The following is a 15,199-nucleotide window of genomic DNA, read 5'->3' as shown; positions in this document are numbered from 1 at the left end:
GCAAGACTAAATTTTACTCCATCATCAATATTCCCAGTATGAACTATAGTAGATTGGATGGTGCCTCCCCCCACTGCTGCTTAAAAAAAAAAAAAAAAAAATGTATGTCCACTGGGAACCTGCTAATGTGACATTATTTGGGTGAAGAATTTTACAGATGTAATTAAGAAACTCAAAATGAGATCATCCTACATTAGGTTGAGCCCTAACTCCAACAGCAAGTGTCCCTATAAGAGAAGAAAAGGGGAGACCACACAGAGAAGGAGGCAATATGAAAACAGAGCAGAGACTGCAGTGATGCATCTATAAGACAAGGATTGCCAAGGATTACTGGCAGCCACTAGAAGCTAGGAGAGAGGCATGGAACAACTTCTTCCTCAGAGGCTCTAGAAGGAATCAACAGTGCCTACATGTTGATTCTGTACCCTGACCTACAGAACTGTGATAATAAATTTCTGTCGTTTTAAGCCACCCAGTTTATAATAATTTGCTATGGAAGCCCTAGGAAACTAATACGTATATCATCAAACATCAGATATTTTTTTCTGCTTCTAAAGATCCTATATAATTTATTAAAAATATAACTTTAGTAAATCAATTAAGAAAGGCCTGTCATTTCACAAATGATGCTGTATCATTGGACAAGCATATGTTAAAAAAAAAATAGAACCTAAAAACATATCTCACATCTTGGACAAAACTAATTCAGAATGGATCATAGACTTAAATGTAAAACATAAAACCATAAAACTTTAAGAAGAAAATATAGAAGAACATACATATAACATTGGGTTTGATGATGTTTTTAGCTACAAACCAAAAGAACAATCCATGAAAGAAAAAAATTGATAAACTGGACTTTATCAAAATTAAAGTGTTTTGCTCTTTAAGAGAAAAAGCCACGGACTCAGAGAAAATATTTGCAAATCACATCTCTGATAAAAAAAAAAAAAAAACTTGTATAGAATATATATAATCATCTTATAAAACTCAGCAGCAAGAAAACAGATTTAAAATTTTTAAATAAGTTACAGGTTTGAAGACACTTCACCAAAGGAGATACATGGATGGCAAATAAACTCATGAAATGATGCTTAACATCATTTGTCAGTACGGGAAAGCAAATTAAAACTGCAGTGGGATGCTACTATACAACTATTAAAAATGTCAAAAAAATTTTTTTAAACCTGACAATAACAAATGCTGACAATGATGTGGAACAACAGAAACTCTCATTCATTACTGGTGGAAATGTCAGTGGTACCACCCTGAAAGACAGTTTGGGAGTTTGTTGTAAATTATACATAGATTTACCCTATGGTCCAGCAAGGCATTCCTAGAAATCTACTCAAGTTAATTGCATACTTATGTTCACACAAAAACCCATGTTTACAGCAACCTGTTCATAATTGGTAAAACCTGGAAACAACCCGGATACTCTTCGACTGGGGAATGGATAAACAAACTGTGATCCATCCACAGATTGGAGTACTAGTCTGTGATGTAAAGGAACGAGTAACTGATTCATGAAACATCATGTATGAATCTCAAATTGATTTTTCTAAGTGAAAGAACCAGACTCCAATGTGACACTCTGGAAAAGGCAAAACTAGGGTTAGAAAATAAATCAGAGTTTGCAAGGAGTTGATGGAGGGTGGAGTGATTGACTACAGTGGAAATGTACTGGGGAAATTTTAGGGTGCTAGATTTGTTCTGTATGATACTGGGGTGGTCAAAATCCATGGAACAAGTATATCACACAGAGTGAACTTAAATGTATGCAAAATTAAAAAAAAATCCAAACACGATGTTGAGGAAAGCCAAGATAGAATGCAAACTGTGTCAAATGAATCCAACAGCATTACAAATGTATAGTATATTTGCACTGAAGGGGGTAGATTGACCTAATAACTTTGAAACTGAATTAAAATCAGACATCAGTATGAACTTTTGTTTAGCTTAATATAAATATACAGATGGATAGATACAGAAATAATTATAGGTATATGTGTATCACATTGGTTAGTATACATAAATATACTCTAGCTCAGTCTTTAGATGATCTAGAAACAATTACAACTAAGTAACAACTACAAGGTAATGAGGGATCTTGAACCAGAACTACCTAGCCTAAATTTCTCTCAAATTCCTGATCCAGAGAAATGATGAGGTAATAAATGTTTACTCTTTTAAGCTGCTTAGTTTGGGGGTTATTTGTTATGTAGCAATAGAGAACTAATACACATCCCAGTAATGCCTTTTATAGCTATTTCTTTTCACTCCACAATGCAATCTAAGATCTTGCATTGGAATTAGTCATCATTTCTCTTTTTTTAATATCCTAAATTGTGGGATCATTCCTGAACCTATCTTTACCTTTGCTAATATTGACAGTTTTGAAGAATTCAGGTTAGTTATTTTGTAGATTCTTTAGTTTGGGTCTGTCTGATGTTGCCTCCTGATTAAATTTATGTTATTGATTTTCGGGCTGGGATATTTATAATTCCTGTGGATGCAGAATATTTTTATGGCAACAAATAATTTTAAACAACCTAAATGAGTGAAAAGAATTGGTTAAAAAATTGTAGTCTTCCTGATCAATAGAATACAGTAACAGCATTAAAAATTATGATACAAATGAATTTTTGTTTGTTTTTTTATTAGTCATTCATTTTATACACATTAGTGTATACATGTCAACCCAACTCTCCCAGTTCATCACACCACCACCCCCACCCACCGCTGCTTTCCCCCCTTGGTGTCCATATGTTTGTTCTCTACATCTGTGTCTCAATTTCTGCCCTGCAAAGTGGTTCATCTGTACCATTTTTCTAGGTTCCACATATATGTGTTTATATGCGATATTTGTTTTTCTCTTTCTGACTTACTTCACTCTGTATGACACTCTCTAGATTCATCCACGTCTCTACAAATGACCCAATTTTGTTCCTTTTTACGGCTGAGTCATATTCCATTGTATATATGTGCCACATCTTCTTTATCCATTTGTCTGTCAATGGGCATTTAGGTTGCTTCCATGACCTGGCTATTGTAAATAGTGCTGCAATGAACATTGGGCTGCATGTGTCTTTTTGAATTATGGTTTTCTCTGGGTATATGCCCAGTAGTGGGATGCTGGGTCACATGGTAATTTTATTTTCAGTTTTTTATGGAACCTCCATACTGTTCTCCACAGTGGCTGTATCAATTTACATTCCCACCAACAGTGTAGGAGGGTTCCCTTTTCTCCACACCCTCTCCAGCCTTTGTTGTTTGTAGATTTTCTGATGATGGCCATTCTGACCAGTGTGAGGTGATACCACATTGTAGTTTTGATTTGCATTTCTCTAATAATTAGTGATGTTGAGCAGCTTTTCATGTGCTTCGTGGCCATCTGTATGTCTTCTTTGGAGAAATGTCTATTTAGGTCTTCTGCCCATTTTTTGATTGGGTTATTTGTTTTTTTAATATTGAGCTGCATGAGCTATTTATATATTTTGGACTTTAATCCTTTGTCCGTTGATTCATTTGCAAATATTTTCTCCCATTCTGAGGGTTGTCTTTTCGTGTTGTTTGTAGTTTCCTTTGCTTTGCAAAAGGTTTTAAGTTTCATTAGGTCCAATTTTTTTATTTTTGTTTTTATTTCCATTACTCTAGGAGGTAGATCAAAAAGACCTTGCTGTGATTTATGTCAAAGAGTGTTCTTCCTATGTTTTCCTCTAAGAGTTTGATAGTGTCTGGCCTTACATTTAGGCTTTTAATCCATTTTCAGTTTATTTTTGTGTATGGTGTTAGGGAGAGTTTTAATTTCATTCTTTTACATGTAGCTGTCCAGTTTTCCCAGCACCACTTATTAAAGAGACTGTCTTTTCTCCACTGTATATTCTTGTTTCCTTTATCAAAGATAAGGTGACCATATGTGCATGGGTTTATCTCTGGGCTTTTTATCCTGTTCCATTGATCTATATTTCTGTTTTTGCACCAGTACTATATTGTCTTGATTACTGCAGCTTTGTACTATTGTCTGAAGTCAGGGAGTCTGATTCCTCCAGCTCCATTTTTTTCCCTCAAGACTGCTTTGGCTATTCGGGGTCTTTTGTGTCTCCATACAAATTTTAAGATTTTTTGTTCTAGTTCTGTAAAAAATGCCATTGGTAATTTGATAGGGATTGCATTGAATCTGTAGATTGCTTTGGATTGTATAGTCATTTTCACAATGTTGATTCTTCCAATCCAAGAACATGGTATATCTCTCCATCTGTTTGTATCATCTTTAATTTCTTTCATCAGTGTCTTATAGTTTTCCACATACAGGTCTTTTGTCTTAATTGTTTTGGGTTTGTTATTGTAGGTCTTTTCCTTCTCTTGTGTTCCCTGCCTAGGGAAGTTCCTTTAGCATTTGTTATAAAGCTGGTTTTGTGGTGCTGAATTCTCTTAGCTTTTGTTTGTCTGTAAAGCTTTTAATTTCTCCATCGAATCTGAATGAGCTCCTTGCTGGGTAGAGTAATCTGAGATCCTTGCTGGGTAGAGTAATCTTGGTTGTAGGTTTTTTCCCTTTCATCACTTTAAGTATGTCTTGCTACTCCCTTCTGGCTTGCAGAATTTCTGCTGAAAGATCAGCTGTTAACCTTATGGGGATTCCTTTGTATGTTATTTGTTGCTTTTCCCTTGCTGCTTTCAATATTTTTCCTTTGTATTTAATTTTTGATAGTTTGATTAATATGTGTCTTGGCGTGTTTCTCCTTGGATTTATCCTTTATAGGGCTCTCTGCGCTTCCTGGACTTGATTGACTATTTCCTTTTTCATATTAGGGAAGTTTTCAACTATAATCTCTTTGCATATTTTCTCAGTCCTTATCTTTTTTTCTTCTTCTTCTGGGACCCCTATAATTCGAATGTTGGTGTGTTTAATTTTGTCCCAGAGGTCTCTTGAGACTGTCCTCAATTCTTTTCATTCTTTTTTCTTTATTCTGCTCCGTGGTAGTTATTTCCATTATTTTATGTTCCAGGTCACTTATCCGTTCTTCTGCCTCAGTTATTCTGCTATTGATTCCTTCTAGAGAATTTTTAACTTCATTTATCGTGTTGTTCATCACTGTTTGTTTGTTCTTTAGTTCTTCTAGGTCCTTGTTAAACGTTTCTTGTATTTTCTCCATTCTATTTCCAAGATTTTGGATCATCTTACTATCATTACTCTGAATTCTTTTTCAGGTAGGCTGCCTATTTCCTTTTCACTTGTTTGGTCTGGTGGGTTTTTACCTTGCTCCATCATCTGCTGCATATTTCTCTGTCTTCCCATTTTGCTTAACTTACTGTGTTTGGGGTCTCCTTTTCACAGGCTACAGGTTCATAGTTCCCATTGTTTTTGGTGTCTGCCCCCAGTGGGTAAGTTTGGTTCAGGGGCTTGTGTAAGCTTCCTGGTAGAGGGTACTTGTGCCTGTATTCTGGTGGGTGGGGCTGGATCTTGTCTTTCTGGTGGGCAGGGCCACATCCGGAGGTGTGTTTTGGGGTGTCTGTGAACTTAGTATGATTTTAGGCAGCCTCTCTGCTAATGGGTGGAGTTGTGTTCCTGTCTTGCTAGTTGTTTGACATGGGGTGTCCAGGATTAGAGATTGCTGGCCATTGAGTGGAGCTGGGTCTTAGTGTTGAGATGGAGATCTCTGGGAGAGCTCTTGCTGATTGATATTACCTGGGTCTGGGAGGTCTCTGGTCATCCAATGTCCTGAACTCGGCTCTCCCACCTCAGAGGCTCAGGCCTGACACCAGGCCGGAGCACCACGACCCTGTCAGCCACATGGCTCAGAAGAAGAGGGAGAAAAAAAGAAAGAAAAATAAATAAATAAAATTAAATACAATAATTAAAATTAAAAATTATTAAAATAAAAAAATATTTTAAGTAATAAGAACAAAAGAAGAGAGCAACCAAACCAATAAACAAATCCACCAATGATATCAAGTGCTAAAAACTATACTAAAAGAAACATAAAAACCAGAAACAGGTCAGTCACATACAGCAAACCCCAAGTCTACAGTTGTTCCCAAAGTCCACCACCTCAATTTTGGGAGCATTTGTTGTCTATTCAGGTATTCCACAGATGCAGGTACATCAAGTTGACTGAGGGGGTTGAATCTGCTGCTCCTGAGGCTGCATGGAGAGATTTCCCTTTCTCTTCTTTGTTGGCACAGCTCCTGGGGTTCAGCTTTGGTTTTGGCCCCATCTCTGCCTGTAGGTTACCTGAGGGCATCTGTTCACTGCCCTGACAGGAGGGGGTTAAAGTAGCAGCTGATTAAGGGGCTCTGGCTCACTCAGGTGGGGGAGAGGGAGGGGTATGGAATGTGGGGCGAGCCTGCGGTGGCAGAGACCTGTGTGACGTTGCAACAGCCTGGGGCATGCCATGTGTTCTCCCGGGGAAGTTGTCCATGGATCACAGGACCCTGGCAGTGGCGGGCTGCATAGGCTCCTGGGAGGGGAGTTGTGGATAGTGACCTGTGCTTGCACACAGGCTTCTTGGTGGCTGCAGCAGCAGCGTTAGCATTTCTTGCCTACCTCTGGTGTCTGTGCTGATAGCCACAGCTCGCGCCCATCTCTGGAGCTCATTTAGGCAGTGCTCTGAATCCCCTCTCCTCATGCACCCTGAAACAATGGTCTCTTGACTCTTAGGCAGTTCAAGACTTTTTCCCGGACTCCCTCCCAGCTAGCTGTGGTGCACTAGCCCCCTTCAGGCTGTGTTCACGCAGCCAACCTCAGTCCTCTCCTTGGGATCTGACCTCCGAAGCCCGAACCTCAGCTCCCAGCCCCAACCCGTCCCGGCGGGTGAGCAGACAAGCCTCTCGGGCTGGTGAGTGCTGCTCGGCACCCATCCTCTGTGCGGGAATCTCTCCGCTTTGCCCTCTGCACCCCTGTTGCTGCATTCTCCTCCGTGGCTCTGAAGCTTCCTCCCCGCCCACCCCCCCGTCTCCACCAGTGAAGGGGCTTCCTAGTGTGTGGAAACTTTTCCTCCTTCACAGCTCCCTCCCAGAGGTGCAGGTCCTGTCCCTATTCTTCTGTCTCTGTTTTTTTTTCTTTTTTCTTTTGCCCTACCCAGGTACGTGGGGAGTTTCTTGCCTTTTGGGAAGTCTGAGGTCTTCTGCAAGCGTTCAGCAGGTGTTCTGTAGGAGTTGTTCCACTTGTAGATGTATTTTTGATGTATTTGTGGAGAGGAAGGTGATCTCCATGTCTTACTCCTTCGCCATCTTGAAGCACATCCCACCTGAGAAGTTTTGATAGAAGAAATGCTACAGTAATTAGAAGGCAAACATTTCAAAGTCTGCATGACAACGCAGAGATTTAGAAATTAATAGTAAGTTCAAGGTCGACTAAGAAAATTTTTTCTAGTGACAAACAATTTTTCTGACACTTTCAAAGTGTTACAGTAAATGCTGCCTGAACATTGATAGACAAAAAAAAAGTCAGTTGTATAATATACAGTTACCTCTTGTTGCAAAGTTAATAACATTTTTTAGTCTGTAGTATCAGAAAAAAAATCACAAGATAGTTCAATTTATACTGGACACAATCCTTGGAAAACTACACTGGGCCTCAGATAATAACCCAACTTGAGAACAGAGGCTGCACGAGGCAAGGAGCCAGTTGCAATAGGCTAATACTGTATTTGAAACATATTCCTGATTATTGCCTACACATTGATTGGATTATGACTTAGTGATACAAAAAAATGAGCAGCAATGTCATGCCTCAGAGAAGGTAGTAAGTAATACAATTATTAAGAAAAAGGCATGATCATAGCATGGAATGTTACAACATAATTGAAACTGAAGTGAAAGTGAGAGGAGGAAAAGGCTCTGAATAAGCAGTACTATAAAAGTACAAAAGAGAATATAATAGCTACTTGAAATGGAACTGGAAATAAACTCTTCCAAATACCCAACGAATAGATGTTTGATTGTGATCTGGGAAGTTAGCATTGAAGATAGGTCTTAGAAAATAGGTAAGGCTCTGCTGAGTAGAGAATTTGAAAAAAAAAAAATCATTCATGATTTCCTGATAGTTTCAACAAGAAAGACAGAAAATGGCAGACAAATCATCTGAATGGTAATAACAGCAAACACTTAACAAAGCACTTACTACATTCTAAATGCTTTATACATATTAACTAATTTAATCCTTATAACAATCGTCTCCAATTGATACCAGTATTATTGTCCTTTTTAAGATGAGGAACATGAGGCAGAGATATTGAATAATAGGGCTGAACTCAACAGAACTAGTAAGTGATGGAGCCAGATTTTGGATTCAGGAAGCTTTGGAGGGGTCCTTGAGAAGATATGACCTCCAATTGATGTGAGCCAGACCTGGGCAATCAGAGGCTCCTCACTCTCTCCCTTGCCCTTGGAATGTACATTCTGCCCACGGTTCCCATAGCCAGAGCTCTTTCAATGATGTAACTTTGAAAGAGTAAGGTGTTATTGAGACCATCTGGATAGTATTTATGATTAAACCCCATAAAACCTCTATACAAACTTTTAACATTCTTGTAGGCAGTTGTGGAGATCTACTTGTCTTGTGGCCACCCAAGATAAGCCTTGTGTGTAAGTTCCCTTGTTTTTTAAACCTGCCACCTGCTAAACAGGAATGGTCTGCCTCTGTCTTGTGTCTCTCCTTGCCCTCCATGTACAAGGGCCAGTTTTGAATTTCACCCCAGGAGTTCCCGAGGTTGTGAACCAACAGGAAGACTGGCTCCAAATCTATATTCTTAACTATTACGCTATTCCACCTCCATAAGGCAGAACTGTAGCATGATCAGATCCTTGGGTAAGAATGGAAAGCATGTAGTTAGAATGCTGTCACTCTCCACAGGGGTACTATTTACAGGCTTTGGCAATCAGTATTGGCAGACCTTCCCACTCAGCCTCAGATTGCTTAAGTCAGCACACTAGAAACCATTCCCAATAAATCAGAACTGGCTTGGAAGTTGAAAACTATGAAGAAGGAAAAAAAGAAAGAAAACTATGTAGTATGCCTGCTAGAGTAGAAAATTCTCTCAGTGTGAGAATAAAATAGAAATATTAAGAGCTGCAGATTGGGAGAATAACAATATATTTTTGTAATAATCTAGACTGAGCAAACAACACAAAACATATTGAGGCTGAAATAATTTCAGTGAAATAAAAGAACACCTGACAGTGACATTTTGTAACTAAACTAGACGCTCTTAGAAGGCAGGGCCTGAAGCTGGCACCTATATCAGATACCCCTCTCACAGATAAATTTTTTCAGCCTTATTGAAGAATAAGATACAGTATTCCACAGAGGCTAATTTAATCTGAGCTTAATAGTGTATCTTAATTAAAAAACAAAAAAAAAAAACAGGCCTTACTGCTTTACACAGATGGAGAACATGATCACATAAAGTGTACTAGGGAGGGTGGGAATTGATGCAGAGAAAATGACTCTGTTCTAAATATTAGCAGTTTTTAAATGGCCTAGCCTATAAATAAACTCCTCATAGGATTTTGAGAGAAGAACAGGGAGAAGGAAATCCAAATTTTGTATATGATTAAGACAGCAGTTTCTTCAGCTAAACTATCTATTCTATTTTATTCCTTCACAAATAGCTGTGACTGGAGATGGAACAGGAGAATGTGAGGTGGAAACTTTGGATTAGCAGGAAAATCATTTCTACCATGTCCTTTCTGGGCCTTCATATTATTCAGCGTCCCTACACAGGAGTTGTACGATCTATCAATGCTGTAACTTCAGGTCCTCTAATCAGTGCACATAATATTTTTTCTTTAACAGTTTAGGTAAATTTTGCAGTTGCTTTGTATATTTATAGTTGCTTTATTTGATATCATTTTGCCATTTGAGCCTTGAATGTTTAGTGAAGATGCATTCTACATTTTTTTTTTACTGAATGTGTTATGATTTTCTGCACCCAAACACACATCTTTAATTCCTTCACATATCAATAACAGTCTTTAATGAACTCTGTGTGCCTATAGTATAGGGTATAAACTGTATAGCTCTGTGTATAAGTATTTGGATTTTGGAGTAAGAAAGAACACGGCATGTGTCATACTCTACCTCTTTAAGAGTTAAACTTCAATCAAACGAAATTCAACTTAGATGTTTCAAATAAAGGGAAGTTAGGAAAGCGATTACTTGTAGAGGACAGGCAAGGTTAAGAAGGACAGGCAAGGTTGAGGAGGACAGGCAAGGTTGAGGAGGACAACAAGGGATCCTAGACTGGCATTAGCAGTAAACCATTAATTTTGGGGGGAGCTGGAACAGAGGGGTAAGAGGAGGAAGAAGAGGAACTGGAGAAGGAGGAGTTGGAGGAAAGCCCAACCGGCAGCAACTATAGTCACGGAGAAATGCAGCCCCTTCCAAAGTCTCAATCAGGAAGGAGTAGGAAAGAAACACCTGAAACTTTCTTTTGTTTTTTGAAACTTTCTTTCCTCTTGTACTCTAATCTACAAGTGGCTTCCATGGATGAAACCCAACCAACGAGAACTGGTAAGAGAGATGCATTCCACAGGGGTCGACTTCTTGAGGCACAGAGCAAGGTAAAAAAGGTAGAGAACAGGTGTGGTTAGGGAAAAGCAAACTGATAACAGTCAGTTTGCAATTCTTTACTCTCTACGAATATCAGTGATCCTCAGTTATCATGTCTATAAAACAAGTACAATATAGTATCTATTTACCAGACTTGTGATGTTTATATATAGCTAAAGTATCCAAACTCAGAAAATAAGGAAAAAACTTTCAGAGAAATATATATATGTGTGTGTGTATATATATATATATATATATATATATATATATACACACACACACACACACACATATATATGTATACATATATATACACACACACATATATATACACACCCATGTATACAAATATATATATACATATTTGATAAATATTTATGTTATTATTTGCAATATGTATGATTATCTGAAATATTTGTATATTCTTCTTTCATACAAATAAAGTATGCTAGGTGTTCAATAAAGGAGAGCAGAAACTTCTAGCCAAAGATGACAGCTTAAATTTTATATTTATTTCTTTTCGTACTCAGGCTCCAGCTAAAATTATTATAAGAAATAAAAATGTAATAAAGTTGTAAGTACAAAGAGAAAGGGGTAAGGTTCATTACTTGACTACAGATTTCAACAAATTTTTTGCAAAGTAGGTTGACAACTGGTAACTGATTTGGCTGAGAAAAGTATTTAATGAGTTGATAAAGGCATGTGTCAAGTACAGGGCTCAAAACATGGGAGTCATTTGAAATATTGTAACCATCAAACCAGAACATCTCTGCTCTTAAAAATGACATCAGACACATGTATGCCTCTAAGACAGGAAATGCGAGGCTTATTCTCAGGAGAACTGAACAGGATACTCTTAAAACTAAAGATAGCAGATATGATGATTTGGGAGGGTGGAGAAAAGGAGATTTTTTTAAATTTCAAAAACTTTTAACAATACCTACGGATTAGCAAAGTGTCTGCTCTGCTTCAGATGCTGAACATCAGGAGCTAAGTAGGAGAATAGAATGTTTTATCTCTGAAGAAAATGGACAGCACCACAGAAAGAACTCCAAAACTGATTTTGAGAGTTCCTTTAAATAAATGCTTTACTCCCATACCTAAACTTTAACTAAATGATTTTCTCCCAATCATTCTATAAAGAAGTCTATAAACCAACAAAGATATCCTTAAGAACTTTCTAATAAGTTTTTTTTTAAGTGATACACTCTTAAATATGAATGTACAAGCCAAGATTCCCAGACATATGAAAAACTCCTCCAACACAAAAAGGGGAAAAGGAGAGAGGAGGTAGGAGAGGGGAGAGGGGAAGATAGACACCAGAATAAAAAATAGAAAAAATAAATAGTTTCAGAGGAAATAGAAATCATAGAGGGAGCAGAAGAAAAGATTGAAAAGTTTGCACACTCAGAGATATAAGAAGGTATAACAATCATATAACAAGAGGAGGGTGCTATTAAAAAATGAAATGAAACTCAGAAAATAAAAAAATTTTTTATAGAAATATATATATACAAATATATATACATACTTGATAAATATATATTTATTTGTATTACATACGATTATCTGAAATATTTGTATAGCCTTTAAATAATCAAACTCAAGTTTACTAATAAGATAAACTGACAACTTTTGTTTCCTGTTGTGATACATTAAGAGTGATTCAATATCACCTGCCAAAACTGTCTAGTCTCAATTAATTATGGATAAAGCATTATATATACAAATTGAGAGATGGTCTGTAAAATAACTGGCATTTAGGCTTCAAAAATAATCTTACAAGGAAAAGAACCTGAAAACTGTTCTAGATTAAAAGAAACGAAAGAAACTTGGACTCCTCCTGCTGCCTCCACAAAAAAAATCCCACATTGAAGTATTAGGGGAAATTTGAATATAGACTGTATATTGAGAAATACTATTATATTAATGCTGTAGCAAGTATTAAAATCATATTAGCTATGACTCCAGGATAAAATATCTTTAACCTAGAATACTGTACACAGCCAAACTACTAATAAATAGGAAATAATGATAAACTTATTTTAAACACACATTTTTGACATGGAAGGTCTTAAAATTTTTACTTCCCATGTACTCATTCTTAGGAATCCACTGGAGGTCATGCTTCCAAAAGCATGAGGTGCTGGGGGAGTGTCCCCAAAATAGAGAGAGGTGAAGAGGATCCTTTACTCCACATAAGCATCCATCCAAATGGCAGCAGGAGGTCAGAGAATCCTATGATGACCTTCAGAAGAAGAATGACAGGGAATTCCCTGGTGGCGCAGTGGTTAAGAATCCGCCTGCCAATGCAGGGGACACGGGTTCGAGCCCTGGTCCAGGAAGATCCCACATGCCTCAGAGCAACTAAGCCTGTGCGCCACAACTACTGAGCCTGTGCTCTAGAGCCCACGAGCCACAACTACTGAAACCCATGCTCCTAGAGCCTGAGCTCTGAAACAAGAGAAGCCACCGCAATGAGAAGCCCATGCACCACAACGAAGAGTAGCCCTTGCTCGCCGCAACTAGAGAAAGCCCACGTGCAGCAACGAAGACCATCAACGAAGACCCAACACAGCCAAAAATAAATAAATAAATAAATTTAAATTAATAAAAAAGAAAAAGAATGACATCTTAGAAAAGATACTGTGAAGTGAAATTGTAGAACATGCAGAAAAAATTATGGATAGGTATCTACAAAAGTATGTAAGTGAAAAATGAGGTAAATTAACTCAAGGGGGTAAAACAACTTTTTCAAAAAAGGAAATATGAAATACAATTTTGGAGTGAACAGTATTTACATTATCATAAAAAGGAAAATAGTGATTTCTAATTTAACTAAAAGGAGTGAAGTTGATATTTTAAGAAGATGGGAAAAGGGAATTGGGGTTGATTATACAAGCGAGCCAAATTTTCATTTCTGTTAAATGGACAAATTAAAGAAAAAAAGTACTAGAATTTTATTAGAAATATGGAGATAATCATCAAAAAAGGAGGTTAAAAAAAAAGCTCAATCACTTACTGCTGAATAACAGGACTGAAAATTGCTCGTTTAAAAAAAAAATGTATATGTATTATTTTGTTGTTTGCCTTCACTTGCTTCCCCTAATAGTAGGACCTGAGACAAGGGCTTATGTGTGAGTAATTTATTTGTGAATGTGATCCCAGGGACAAGAACAAGGGTTAGTGAAGTAAAGCAGGAATAGAATAACAACCAACAAAAGATGTATCATTGTTGGTAGCTGTGACTGGTGACTAGGTGTTCAATATATAACCAAGATGGAAGAAATACCTGATGCAGAACAGTCAGTATTTCAGTCAGAACTGAAATCAGAATCCAATGTTTATGACTAATTTTGCTTGTTCAAATAATCAGAAATGCCCATTACTGAAACAAACAAATGGAGGTCAGAGATACTTGAGACTAGACCATACATGTCCCTGAGCATCCAATTTCCTGGGCCATTCTCCAGTCAACCCCTCTCTCTACTTTAAATTATATATTCTGCATTTGCTTTGCCAAGTCCTTTGCATTTCCATGAGGAAAACACACACACACACACACACACACACACACACACACACACACACACTAAGTGGAGTCAAGAGATTGAGCTTCTCACTTCATGTGTGATTTTTAAAAGTAGCAAAGTTTTTCAGGGCTTCAATTTTCTTATCTGTAAAATAAGCACTTCTAAGCTCCCACATGGTATAATTCTATTAACTAAGCAAAGAGATGTGCAAAATGCCTTTATAAAGGGTTCACAGCTAAGTCACCTGAGCTTCACGCAAAATTCCTCACTTGAGGTATATCATACAGATATGTTTTGGCAACAGCTGAAGACATCCTTTCTGAAAGCTGTGTTGAAAGCAATGCCAAATGTCACTTACATCATTTATTCATTTTCCCATTTATTTTCTTTCAAAATATTGCCAAAACTGACAACCACAATTTGCATTAGTTCTCTCCCCACTGGACACAGCCTCAGTGACATAAATTAACTAAAAAGAACACAAAGAGGCATCAAAAATTCTAACTTAATTTGTGATTTGGATGACATCCCATCTAGTCAATCTAATCATCTAGTAAATCTAAGCTAGTCAATCTTAATAGAACACGTAGCCTATCAATACCTCATAGATTGTATTTCCAATAAATCTGTAGTGTCCAACTGTTCTTGCTGCAGCTGTTTCCTTTGCACGTATAACATATTTCAATACACTTAAGTGTTGTTGGTGTGGCTTTATATGTACAATTGTGCTTTAACCATTAATACAGAGTAAAAATTTTGTTCTTTTTAAGAAGTAAAGTTTAACAATGATTAAACTGGCTAGAATGAGGAAAAGTAATAAAACATTAAATAAAATGCTGACTAACAAAAAAGGGGACGGTGAATAGGTTCAGTTAAAAGTTGTGTATAAATTAAAACAATGAGATACCACCACGCACGTATTAGAATGACTAAAATATTTTTTTTTCTAATTGGCAATATTAATTGTTGGTAAAGAGAGGGAGCAAAAGGAAATCTCATTTACTGCTGGTGTGAATGCATAATGTACAACCATTTTGGAACATAGATGGTAGTTTTTTACAAAGCTAAGCATAGCTTTACTGTAGGGTCCAAAAATCATGCTCCTAGTGAT

Source organism: Balaenoptera physalus (assembly GCF_965194825.1).
Source record: "Balaenoptera physalus genome assembly, chromosome: 1".
Taxonomy (NCBI): domain Eukaryota; kingdom Metazoa; phylum Chordata; class Mammalia; order Artiodactyla; family Balaenopteridae; genus Balaenoptera; species Balaenoptera physalus.
This window is presented reverse-complemented; position numbering follows the sequence as displayed.